Below are 12,788 nucleotides of genomic sequence, written 5' to 3' on the forward strand. Positions count from 1 at the left end.
TGTATATCGTTAATAACATTCAGTTAAACACAAGATAAATTTTTTTAATAAATCAGGTAAAATATGAGCAACTTAATCAGTGACCAGAAAGAGGATATTAGGATAAAATGAGACTAAAACTGGTAAATAATTTTCTTCTACAAGCTTCAACCATGAATATCTCATCATCTGATTCCTTGGAAAACAACTGTTATGTTACACTCATCGTAGTTTTCACTGCACTGATTTTCACTTCAGTCATCTTTACATGCTCTTTTTGACCCAATGTTATGTGCTCGAACATATTCCCCACGTTGTTCTTCTTCCATATTTATCAAGCAGGTTAGTGCCTGCAAGTGGTCCTGGACCTCGGCTACTTTGGGCTCGGGACTGCTCTCTTTTGTTATCTGGGTAGTAAACAGCATCTTGACTCACGCTATTTGTTCCCTCTCTCCTCTCTAACAACAGCTTGGCTTTAGAACATGTTCAAGAGGAGCCAGTGTGAATGAGTTGGTGTCTTTTAAGGTGGCCACTCTGAGAAAAAGTTTTCCCACATTGTTCACAGCTGTACGGTTTATCTCCAGTGTGAATGCGTTGGTGGACTTTAAGGCTACCATTCTGAGAAAAAGTTTTCCCACATTGTTCACACCAGAACGGCTTCTCTCCAGTGTGAACATGTTGGTGGGATATTAAGTTACATAACTGTGTGAATGCTGCCCCACATTGTCCACAGCTGTACGGTTTATCTCCAGTGTGAATGAGTTGGTGTTTTTTAAGGCTACCACTCTCAGAAAATGGTTTCCCACATTGTTCACACCAGTACGGCTTCTCTCCAGTGTGAACACGTCGGTGGGATTTTAAGTGAGATAACTGTGTGAAAGCTGCCCCACATTGTTCACAGCTGTACGGTTTATCTCCAGTGTGATTGCGTTGGTGGACTTTAAGGTCACCACTCTGAGAAAACGTTTTCCCACATTGTTCACACCAGTACGGCTTCTCTCCAGTGTGAACACGTCGGTGGGATTTTAAGTGTTCTAACTGTGTGAAAGCTGCCTCACATTGGTCACAGCTGTACGGTTTATCTCCAGTGTGAATGCGTTGGTGTCTTTTAAGATTACCCGACTGTGTGAAATGCTGCCCCACATTGTTCACAGCTGTATGGTTTCTCTCCAGTGTGAACTCTCTGATGAGTCTTTAAATATCCAGATGTTGTGAAGGACTTGCCACAGTCCTGACAGCTGTGATGTCCGAGTCCCCCTCTTCCTCTCCGTTTCTATAGAAACAGACAGAGAGTTAGATGCAATGGTGGAGCGATACATATGCAAACAAACATACTTACATATGCTAAGATGTTTACATATGCTAACATGCCAATCCATGCTAACACATGCATATATATGCTAACATATGTAAGAGTATGCACCTTTCCAACAACTTGTTGATATTCTAAAAAAATATCTAAAAAGCCATCAGTTGTTTAGTTCAATTTTATTTATATAGCACGTTTAAAACCAACCATAGTTGACCAAAGTGCTTAACAAGCTCAAAAAAGCCAAAATGATAATATACACAAACGATACACACAATACAAAATAACAAGGTGTCAAAACTCAACTTGAATTGAAAGCCAACAAATAGTAGTGGGTCTTAATCAAGGACTTTAATGTTTCAACAGAGATAGATAGATAGATATATCTCTCTCTCTCTCTCTCTCTCTATCTATATTGTGATGTCATGTGAAGTTTCTCATAGCAGCTGGCGTGGTAGGGCAGAGAACAGCCAAGCCAGTTTCCAACACAATAGTCCAACCAAAAACAGCAAACTTTAACTAAAACTTACAGGGAGACCACAAAATGTCCTCTCACTGCCCTGAAACTTTTTTATAAAGGTTTTCGTATATAACGTCTGTATCCCTCCAAGAAACAAAAAACCCTCTCCTGCTCTCTGCCACAGCTCCCTTTGTTTCCTTTGTTCATGAGCACCTGCTTCAATCAAAGGACTCAGCCATTTGCACCTGTAGTTTGGGTGGCGGCCATCTTGGATGGATTTATTTATTTATTTATTTATTTATTTTTTTTTTATATATATATATATATATATATATTTTTTTTTTTTTACAAAGTGGGCTAAATGTTCAGTTTTAAGTCAAAGCCACTTTTGTCAAGCTCTTTTATTAAAACAGATGTGATTTAAATAAAATGCAAAGACAGGGTTCCTTCCCAATTTGAAAATATACAGCTGCAACACATGTAAATTATCTCAAATAAATAGGGGATATATTTATATATTAATATTTTTATAAAAAAATATATCTCTGAGAAAGCTCCTTCACTTGTTTTCAACAACAATAACAGACCCGGATAGCCCAGTAGCTCATATAGGGAGAGAGGGGGAGTACGATGGACTGAAGCGTATGCTACTCGCGCAGAGTGACGGCTGACTCATTATGAACGGGTCCAGCACGGGTCGAATGCGCTTTGGGTCAGCGGCGTTACACCCGTCTTGTGTAGGCTATGAAATGTCTGCATCAACCCTGCGCTGCATTTTTATGAAATATGATATTCTGGCCATGGGTCACATCTCTCGGCCAGGTCCAGCAGGCTCCATCTCACACACTATTAGGCCTACTCAACCAACTGAAGTTAGTTGCATTTAATAACTTCTAATGTGTTTTTCACCGTGGCGGCCGCAATAACAGAGAGTTACCAGCGGAAACACTGGTACCAATACAGGTTTCCTCTCATACTTAATATACAGCTGTGTTAATAATACAGGTTTCCTCTCATACTTAACCATTTACAGCTGTGTTAATAATACAGGTTTCCTTTCATACTTAATATACAGCTGTGTTAATAATACAGGTTTCCTCTCATACTTAATATACAGCTGTGTTAATAATACAGGTTTCCCTCTCATACTTAATATACAGCTGTGTTAATAATACAGGTTTCCCTCTCATACTTAACAATATACAGCTGTGTTAATAATACAGGTTTCCCTCTCATACTTAACAATATACAGCTGTGTTAATAATACAGGTTTCCCTCTTATCTTAATATACAGCTGTGTTAATAAAACAGGTTTCCCTCTCATACTTAACAATATACAGCTGTGTTAATAAAACAGGTTTCCTCTCATACTTAATATACAGCTGTGTTAATAATACAGGTTTCCTCTCATACTTAATATACAGCTGTGTTAATAACGATTAAAACTGTAGATGAATGTCAGCATGTGGACCGGCAGCGCTGTGTCTCTCCATGTTGCAGGTGAGCCGTGTGTAGGGCTGGGTATCGTTCAGAATCTTTCCATCCGGTGCCAATTTCGATATCTCAGTTTCGATACTGGTTCCTAACGATACTTTTTTCGATACCATATGTTTTTAAAATCCATTTCAACATCAACAAAAAATATTAAACACAAAGCTTTTATTTTCCACCTTACTTTTGAATCAAAACAGTTATCAAAATTAAAAAATTCTGGTAAAACTGCTCACTCCAGTAACATTAATAAAAGTGCCTTGCCTTGCAAGCTCAGCCTGTCAGTCAGTCATCAGGGCAGAGAAACCACCGTTGTGGCTGCTTGTAAGAGGAAGTAATAACGTCAACAGCACCGCGACCGCTTTCGGCTCGCCATTAATATCATATCTCAGCAAACGCTGTCTGCGTGAAGTTTTAAAAACTGTAACCACACTTTAAACCAACCGGGCTCTCTGTGACTTCAACAAAACTGCAGACAGTTAACTCCGTCCACACCTCGGGGGTGTGTGTGGGGGGGGGGGGGGGGGGGGTGTGTGTGTGTTTTGTGTGTGTGTGTGTGTGTGTATATATGTTACGTCGGGTCGGAGCTCCGCTCTGTGTCAATATGCAGAGAGGACAGATAAGCTAGCTCAGGCGCTCAGGACGCTTTTGGAACCGAAATTTGGCACCGAATTTTTTTCGATACCATAAAAGTATCGATGTTGGTTACCCAGCCCTAACCCGTTTTGTGAGTGAATGGGGGGCTGCGCGGAGGAGAGATCCAAACACAGGACGCGGCTTTATAGAGAAGGTGGGTCATGTAACGCAACATTAAACCATATCCATATACGCAACGTAAACACCCGCTCGTGGAGAGGCAGCGGATGAGAAGGACGTTGCGATGCACCGGTGCGACCTGGGAAAAATCTTAGTCGCACCCTACAAATTTGTAGGGTGGCACTCTAGAGCCCTGGTCCACATGTTCTGGTTTTGAGACAGAGAGGGGGTGAAAGGGGGAAGTCTCATTTTTTGCTGACCGCTGTTTTTCATGTTGTTTTCATGCTTTCTAATGCTCCTTAATGCTATTTTATCATGCAACTGGATTTAGTTTTTTTCCCATTTTCAAATGCAAATAAATCTATTTGGATCCCTGATCAATAAGCGCGTCTGTCAAGTTATTCTCCTAGTCAGCCTCTTAGCAGTTACAGAGAAGTCTTAGATTGTCGCCCATATTTGTCAGCAAAAAAATGTCAAAACTGGAAGGAAACCACGCTCATACGAGGCCGTAGCCACACGCGGAAATACTGGATCATCAGCCTTTGAGATCACACACACGGACGCCCGGCAGTTAGCGGAGAACGGTTCCCGCTCGACAGCATCACACCCAACCAGCGGTATGTAACCTGTGTTTTGTACTGTTTTATGGCTTGTCTGAAACACAGTGTGAACAGGTTACTGCCACTTTTTTTTTTGGGATTCATATAAAATATTGGAAAAAACTGACATTGCGATATATTTTCATTGCAATATGAAAAAAGACAAATTTTTATAAGATGACATAAATAGCTCTATTTGGAAATAATAAACAATTCTCGACTACTGGAGTGGTTTTTTTCATGCCTTCCAGTCTGGTTTTTGACCCCACCACAGCACTGAGACGGCTCTTGTTAAAGTCTTTAATGACATCCACTTAAACACAGATAGGGCAAAACCTCAGTCTTAGTATTACTTGATCTCAGTGTTGTATTTGACATGGTCGACCATGACATATTACTAGACCGACTGGATAACTGGGTTGGCCTTTCTGGCTCAGTACTAAACTGGTTTGAATCCTATTTAAAAGAATAGGGATTACTTTATATAGGTAATTATGCATCTAAGCATACACATATGAAGTGCAGAGTTCCCCAAGGCTTCATTCTGGGGCCTCTCCTGTTTAACATCTACATGCTTCCACTGGCACCATTAAAAAAGTCAACGCTCAGCTTCAAATGACAATATTAAAAACCGACAAAGCAAGAAATCTTGGTGTAGTCATGGACTCAGACCTGAATTTCAACAGCCACATTAACACACTTACAAAGTCAGCCTATTTTCATCTTTAAGGGTTAAAGGACATATGTCTAAGCAGGATTTAGAAAAACTTGTCCATGCTTTTATCTTCAGTAGAATTGACTATTGTAACGGTGTCTTTACAGGTCTCCCTAAAGAAACTCAGACAGCTGCAGCTGATTCAGAACGCTGCGGCTAGAGTCCTCACTAAGACCAAGATAGTGGATCACATCACTCCAGTACTGAAGTCTCTACACTGGCTTCCAGTGCCTCAAAGAGTTGATTTCAAAATACTTTTGCTAGTTTATAAATCACTTAATGGTTTAGGCCAAAATACATTTCTAATCTGCTAGTAAACTATGAGCCACCCAGACCTCTCAGGTGGTCTGGGACAGGTCTACTTGTTGTCCCCAGAGTCAGGACTAAACCGGGGGAAGCAGCATTCAGTTTTTATGCTCCACATATCTGGAACAAACTTCCAGATAACTGCAGGTCTGCCGCAACTCTCAGTTCTTTTAAATCAAGGCTGAAGACCTTTCTTTTTGATGTTGCAGTTTTTTTAAATAATTTTTTATTTCTTATACAGCACTGTAACTTTTATTCTCATATTTTATCAGTTTTTTTAATTCGTTTTTAACTGCTCTTTAGTGTTTTATGTAAAGCACTTTGAATTGCCCTGTTGCTGAAATGTGCTATACAAATAAAGCTGCCTTGCCTGACATGACACCATTGTATTCATATAATACTATCAATCCAGGCTAAAGTGAATGATATAAATAATGCATTCAGGTTGCTTCCTCTAAATTTCAGGTTGTGGTCGACTAGCTGGGCCTGCTTGTTAGTTTGATAAAAAAAAATCCTAAAGAAACACTGAAAGGAGAACGGTGAAAGTTTACTTTATAATCGATAATCACATCGCGTACATCGCCATATAGATGATGAAAATAAATATCGTGCAGCCCTAATTCATACTGTGATGATCATTTACATCCATCTGCATGCACAAAATGAGAGGATCAAGAGCTGGTTCAACTTCACCTGAAATGGAGAAAAGAAAAATGATTCTGACTGAAAAGGTTCTGGCAAGCAAGATTCAGAGTGAATTCAGACCCAGTGTAAACAGGAAGTAAACTAATGAAAGGAGCACATAGGGTCTCTCAAGGGAGCTCATGAGAGATGATCAAAATGATTCACAAGTTAAAACACTAACTTGTTCTGCTGCAACTGTCTGAAAATGCCACTGCATTGCCTAAATCGCTGATGTCTTTAATCCCATCTGATGAACAAGAACAACTAAAATGCATGGTTCACAGCAGCACTGAATCCAGTCAAGGATTCGAGGATGTTAAAGTGGGGCTTCCCCAGAACCGCAGGCCTCTTTCAAAGCTAACTCCTGATGTTGAGTGGCACCAGGAAGCTCTGGCAGTGAAACAAAGTAGCATTCATGAGGAAGTGAAAAAGGAACAAGAGCATCCATCTTCTCAACATGATGACCAGGATGACATGTTGTCATGTGACAGTAGATCAAACTTAAGCAGCCAAAAACAAGGTTCAACATCAAATGTGTCCAGCACTTCATCTGCCCGTCTCAGAGCAGAGGCTCAAACAGCTGCTCTGCTGCCGTCCTAAGTCTGCTGAAAGAAAAGCATGCTCTGGAGGAACAGGAAGAGAAGTGAAGACAACGAAAAGAACAACTTCAGCTTCAAGTTGATGTAGCCGCAGCCGTGGCAAAGCTAATGTTTTTATGAGCTCTGGATCTGGTGTGTGGAGTGCTGCTTCTCAGCCATCTAATGGCATGGAATCAGACTTTAAGAAAAAGGAAACAACTGTTGAAGCTCTTAACATTAATGCAGAGACTTGTTCCACATCAACTTGAAAAGATGAACAAGGAAAACCAGCAACTGGAATTGCTGTTTTACACTTTGGAATACCAAAACAGAAAAAGGACAGACGATACCAGTTATCTCCAGCAGAGGCCCCCAGAGCTGATGAGACAGAGCCCAGTTCTAAATACTGGTACTACAGCGCCCTCCAGTGGCTCATCACAGAGATGTCCATACACCTTTGTCCACTAACACTAACAGTGACCAGGACCACATGTTGTCTAGAATGGAAAAACAGAATGAGATAACAGCCATGCTGGTGCATCAGCAGTGTTTCCCACACATAAACTATTGTGTGGCGGTCCGCCTCACTATCAACACCAGCCACACATATTGCGTTTCGTTATTATTATTTTTTTAACGCTATTTAAAACACATTCTTCTGCATTTCCTTTCCCTGCTCTCCATCGTCTCTCTGTCACGTGTGTCTCACACACACACACACACACACACACACACACACACACACACACACACACACACACACACTTTGGCCGGCTTCACCCCCGTAGAGCCCGTACTGTAAGTATGCTACTAAACGCTCAAGAAAATCCATTCGGCGGCTGGCGTGACCTCAGTCTGTAAAGGTCATCTGGCTGCTTTCTCACCAAAACCAGCCGACACAAAGACAGCTTCTTTCCCCAAACAGTCCCTCTGTTCAACACTCAGAAACAGCCCCCCCCCCCTAACACTGAACAAAGTCAGTCAACACTGTTCTGCTCATCTACCTCATGTATATCTTAATCATACAATTACAATATTGTTATTAATAGAGATGCAACAACAAATCAATCAAATTTGATTATTAAAAAGTTGGCAACAAATTTCATTATCGATTCAGTTTATTTCGCGACTATTACACCAGGTTGACAAAGCAAAAAAAAGGGCTCAGCCCCCGCCATATAAACCTGCTCCTTTGGGTCCAGATGTTCCTGCTTGCAGTCAGTTTCCTTCTGGAAATATGTCACATAAAATGTGATGAAAGTGATGCTTCTGAAAACATGATATTTGTGACAATAAATGAAAGATTTTTGAAATGGCATGTCTATTTTGGCGGAGCTGAGATGAGAACAATCAGAACACGGCAACAACCCTCGTGCACCGCCGAACAATTCACCACCGCGGGTCAACCCCAGAACACCTAAGAGTCTCCGTCGGTAGGACTAACAGATCAAAGTCCTTCTCCTGAAGCTAAAACCCCGTTCACAGCGGTGGAAGCTCCAGCGCGCCGCTACGAGTTCATGTCTCTGACCAAGCCGTGGAACCGGTCCTCGCCGTCCACATCTCCTCCAGCAGCAGGGCTCCGAGCATCGGAGAGCCCACTCAGGGAGCCCTGTGTTGGTGTGTGTGTGTGTGTGTTGTGTCTGTATCTGCTCTTTGGGTTAGTTACCTTTACACAACTAGTACTAACCAAAACAAGTATATATGTATTGAGTTAATGTAAATGAATGCTTTTTTTAATCCAATTCATCGATTAATAGCAAAAATAATCAACAGATGAATCAATTATTAAAATAATCGTTAGTTGCGGCTCCTAGCTATTCATTGCACTGAAGTGCCTTGCACTATATTTATATTCAAATCTTAAATCTCAGACTTTGCACTCTAAAGTTTGCTGAGTTGTGTTTTATTTTGATATACATAAAATATGTAATAGAAAAGTGGGTTACTACAGTTATGTGTACTGCACACATGAAGGTAGGCCTAGCTGCTTGATTTCCAAAGAGCAGCAGCAGGTTAGATGGCTGAGTTATAATAAAAAGGTCTTTGGTGTTCACACAGCCATCTAATCACACCGGTTGACATTCTTGTGAAATGTTTGTGTTATCATCACAAAAGGTCTACACTAGCATTCAGACAACTCTGTCTCAACTCCCTTACCCCCTACCAGTTCCTATGGCCACTTGGTCCGTGTGAATGCAAATGTTAAAACCGGTTTTGGGGGACAGTAGTTAGTAGAACTGTTTAGAAGTGGACTGTTCCTAGAACTACGTTCCTGGAACTACTTGGTCAGAAGAGGATAATAACTTGATTTTAGTCAAGTTGAGTTTAGTTTCATCAAACGTCCCTAATTCACCAATATGTACAATACTACTACACACATTCCTGCTCTTATGTCCTCTACTTTGGTATTTATTAGTCAAGCATTGTCATAACTATCTTCATGCGCTGTGTTCACAAAGCACGTAAAACGTTTTCATTTCCTATACATTATTCACAATAAAAGCCCCTGGTTACTTTGTTACCTACATGCTTTTATTTTGAAGAGGAAACCTGGAGGAAATGTAGCTCTTCATCAGCAGTAACTTAACAAGAGAGTCCTCTAAACGGAGCCCAAATGTAAACCACAAGCAGATATCAACTAGAAACTAAACTAAGCCCAGAGATTCAGTTAGAAGCTCCAAACGGACTGAGAGCTGAACACGACTATTAAAACCTCTTTGGACGCCTCTGGCCCCTTTTCCACGAGAGAAGCATGTGCTAATGGGCACAGAGCCCCCATGTTGTTTCCATGAGGTGGCCGCCGTCGTGTTTTAGTGTGCTTGTTGTGTCCTAACACTGACCTGAACACCGCTGCTCAAGAGGCCGAGCCTGCTGCTGCTCTTCCGGGGACCTTGTTGCTCCGCTGCTCCGGCTTCTGCTGCTCCCTCCTCCATTCCGTTCTTGTTCTGGTCCTGGTCCTCGGAAATCCAGCAGCTCTCCACTAGGATTGCTGATTTAAGTCCGGGTTCCAGACTGTATGGCTGCAGCCTGGAGCCCCCTCTCTTCTCCGCTTGGGTTCCGCCCCCCGAACTTCTACTTTTCAAAGTAAAAGCCCGTCTGAGCTTTGACTTTTCAAAGTAAAAGTTGCCGTCTCCCTCCATTCTTTGTTCTGGTCCTGGTCCGGTGTCTCGGAAATCCAGCAGTTCTCCACTCAGAAAAAAAGCAACAGATAAAACTCGAAAAGGAGACAAAAAAGACACCGTGAAATGTTATAACTTAATTTTGATGTTATATATGTCTGTCTGTCTGTCTGTCTCTCTCTCTCTGAGCCCCCAGTAGCCTCATGTCCCCCTCCTAGTCTCCCCCACAACCCCCTCCTTCCTGTCTCTCGCTCCAACACATGTTCAACTGTCTCAAAGCTTTCTCTAAAACCACAGTAAGCTCTTTACACACAGCATAAATAACAAATTATACATATACATATATTAAATACTTTATATAAAAGATTCTTGTAAAAAGAGATCAAGTTCTAAGCCTACTGTAAGAGTCTATGTTAGCAACACAATAATAGAAGGTAAATACTGTCAGATAGTAGGAAAGAAGAGGGGCAGGTTTTTTAATTTAATAATTGAGGTAAGTTTGGAGACATTACCTTATTTAACCATTAAATTAATAAATATTTTGTTGCATCTCTTTTTGGTTGTTGTAATCTGTAGACGGCCCTAGCACTTGCCCGGTAGCAGCAGCGCAGAAGCCAGCAGGCAAGTGTTATTTACATAAACTTCTGGTGTACTTACAAACTTTCCAATCCATCGTTTTATGAGAGCATAACCTATTTGTACTAGTGTAGAAGTTTGGTATCATTTCGGGCATTATTAGTGGGGTAACTTAGGAGATACAAACGTGGGTCCATTAGCCCCTGCCTATTCAGCTGATAACGCCCATATCACGCTAACTCTCCCAAATAGACCCAGGTGAAAAAGCTTTTGGGGGTGTTTGGCTCGAGGTCATGGTGCAAAAGGACCCTAGGGTGAAATTACTCCCGAACCATGCTGACCCTGTTCTCTCTGGGAGTGATAAGACATGTGGAGGGGATCTGGAACAGAATGAACCCAGGAAATACTGAACCCAGGAGGAAACAGTCTCTGGCCCTGAGCACTGATAGCAGCAGCAGAACTGGTCAAAACACCGCTTCTGTGTGTGTGTGTGTGTGTGTGTGTGTGTGTGTGTGTGTGTGTGTGTGTGTGTGTGTGTGTGTGTGTGTGTGTGTGTGTGTGTGTGTGTGTGTCTGTGTCATGAGCAGCCCGGTCCCACAGCAGTTGGTGATATGGTCACGTTATTGAATCTATTGAGTCGTGGACAGGACACCATAATGACTTTTTGCCGTGTGGTGATTAGGAATATTAAAACAATGTATTTCAATGGGAAGCATATTTCGTGATCACAGAACGATGACGGCTAGTAAGTATTGATAAGGAGAAAGTCTGAGCAGGGAGGGTGGTGGGGGGTGGATAGGTAAACAACACAGACTTTAACCACGGAGACCGGGATGGCGTCTCACGATGTTGCAGTTCCCTTTCCTCCTTATTCTCTTCCTAACCCCAACCGGTCCCATCGTTGTGGCGTTTGGTTCCCTGTTGTTTGTGTGCCCTGTGAGGTGGCGGTCCGTCCTGTTGTTGCGGGCGATGGTGTGGTGCCTCATTTCCGCATTAGTTACGCTCCCCAGAGCAGGTTTGAAAATCGCGACCTGTACACAAATCAATAAATCTAAATAACGTGACTATTTCCACGACCTGGTGGGAACCCGGGGTTTAGTGGGTGTGTGTGTGTGTGTGTGTGTGTGTGTGTGGGTTTTTTTGTGTGTGTGTGTGTGTGTGTGTGTGTGTAGAGACAGCATCTTCATTGTCTATGAAGCAGTTTGAGAATTCAAAACAAACTCATATTTGAACATTCAAACCAAAGGCACCTATTCACTCATTCGCTGCCGCCCAGATTCAAAAGTTGAAAAACCTTTTCGCATGGAACCCGGGTAGCTCACCTGGTAACAGAGGTTAACTCCTCGATGCAGCAGCCCGCAGAGTTCGACTCCCGACCGATGTATCTATCATTCAAACTGGAGTAGTGGTATGTGTGTGGTGTGTGTGTGTGTGTACAGCATTTTCTGTGCTTGTGAACTGAGGTTCATTCTTCCAAGAAGAACCAGCAAGAAGGTTCTCCCAAAGAACCACGAGTCTGTTCTTTGTATTCCTGAAGATTGAGAAACAGCCGAGTCTTCCCTCTTCCTCTCCGTTTCTCTAGAATTCAGACAGAATCATAGTAGAGCCAGACATGCTAACATGCTAACGGAGAAAGGCACGAAGGTCAGTCTAGGATGTCATAAAGAGCTAGAAAAAGTACATGAAGTCAAAAAAAGTTCAATGTCTAAAAGTCATAAAAAGTGATAGTTAAGTATGTCAAAAAAATTTTAAATAAAAAAGTCATAGTATGGATTGTCAAAAAGTATTTATTCATAGTTTGTGGGGTAATATCAAGTGGTCCAGAGATTACAGTGAGTCTACATTACTACTCTTCAAGTGATCACACACAATGAACAACATGACCAGCTTCAACAAAATAAAGAGGGACAAAATAAAACCCTATAAACACAACTCACAATATTCTTCAACAAACACATGAATACATGAAGTAATAAAGTAAAATATAAATGATAAGTCATATATCCAAAAAACAATTCCATCTCTTGGTGCATATAGTTAATAAATCATTCAGTTACAGAACACAAGATAAAAATGTTTTTAATAAATCAGATAAAAATATGATCAACTTAATCAGTGATCAGAAAGAGGATAATAAGGATGAATTGTGACTCAAACTGGTAATCATTTTCTTCTACAAGCCAATAACCATGAATATCTCATCATCTGATCCTTGG

General features: G+C 41.5%; 1 protein-coding gene and 1 pseudogene across 2 annotated transcripts in view; both read right to left on the bottom strand.

Annotated features, from left to right (window-relative positions):
• The window catches only part of LOC120566816 (exosome complex component RRP40-like), a 279,666-nt gene that overhangs the window by 129,589 nt on the left and 137,289 nt on the right, over window positions 1-12,788 (bottom strand). The gene's annotated exons all lie outside the window — the stretch shown is intronic.
• Window positions 29-12,788, bottom strand: part of LOC120566814 — a 20,518-nt pseudogene continuing 7,758 nt past the window's right edge.

The sequence above is a fragment of the Perca fluviatilis genome, chromosome 10 (assembly GCF_010015445.1).
Source record: "Perca fluviatilis chromosome 10, GENO_Pfluv_1.0, whole genome shotgun sequence".
Taxonomy (NCBI): Eukaryota; Metazoa; Chordata; class Actinopteri; order Perciformes; family Percidae; genus Perca; species Perca fluviatilis.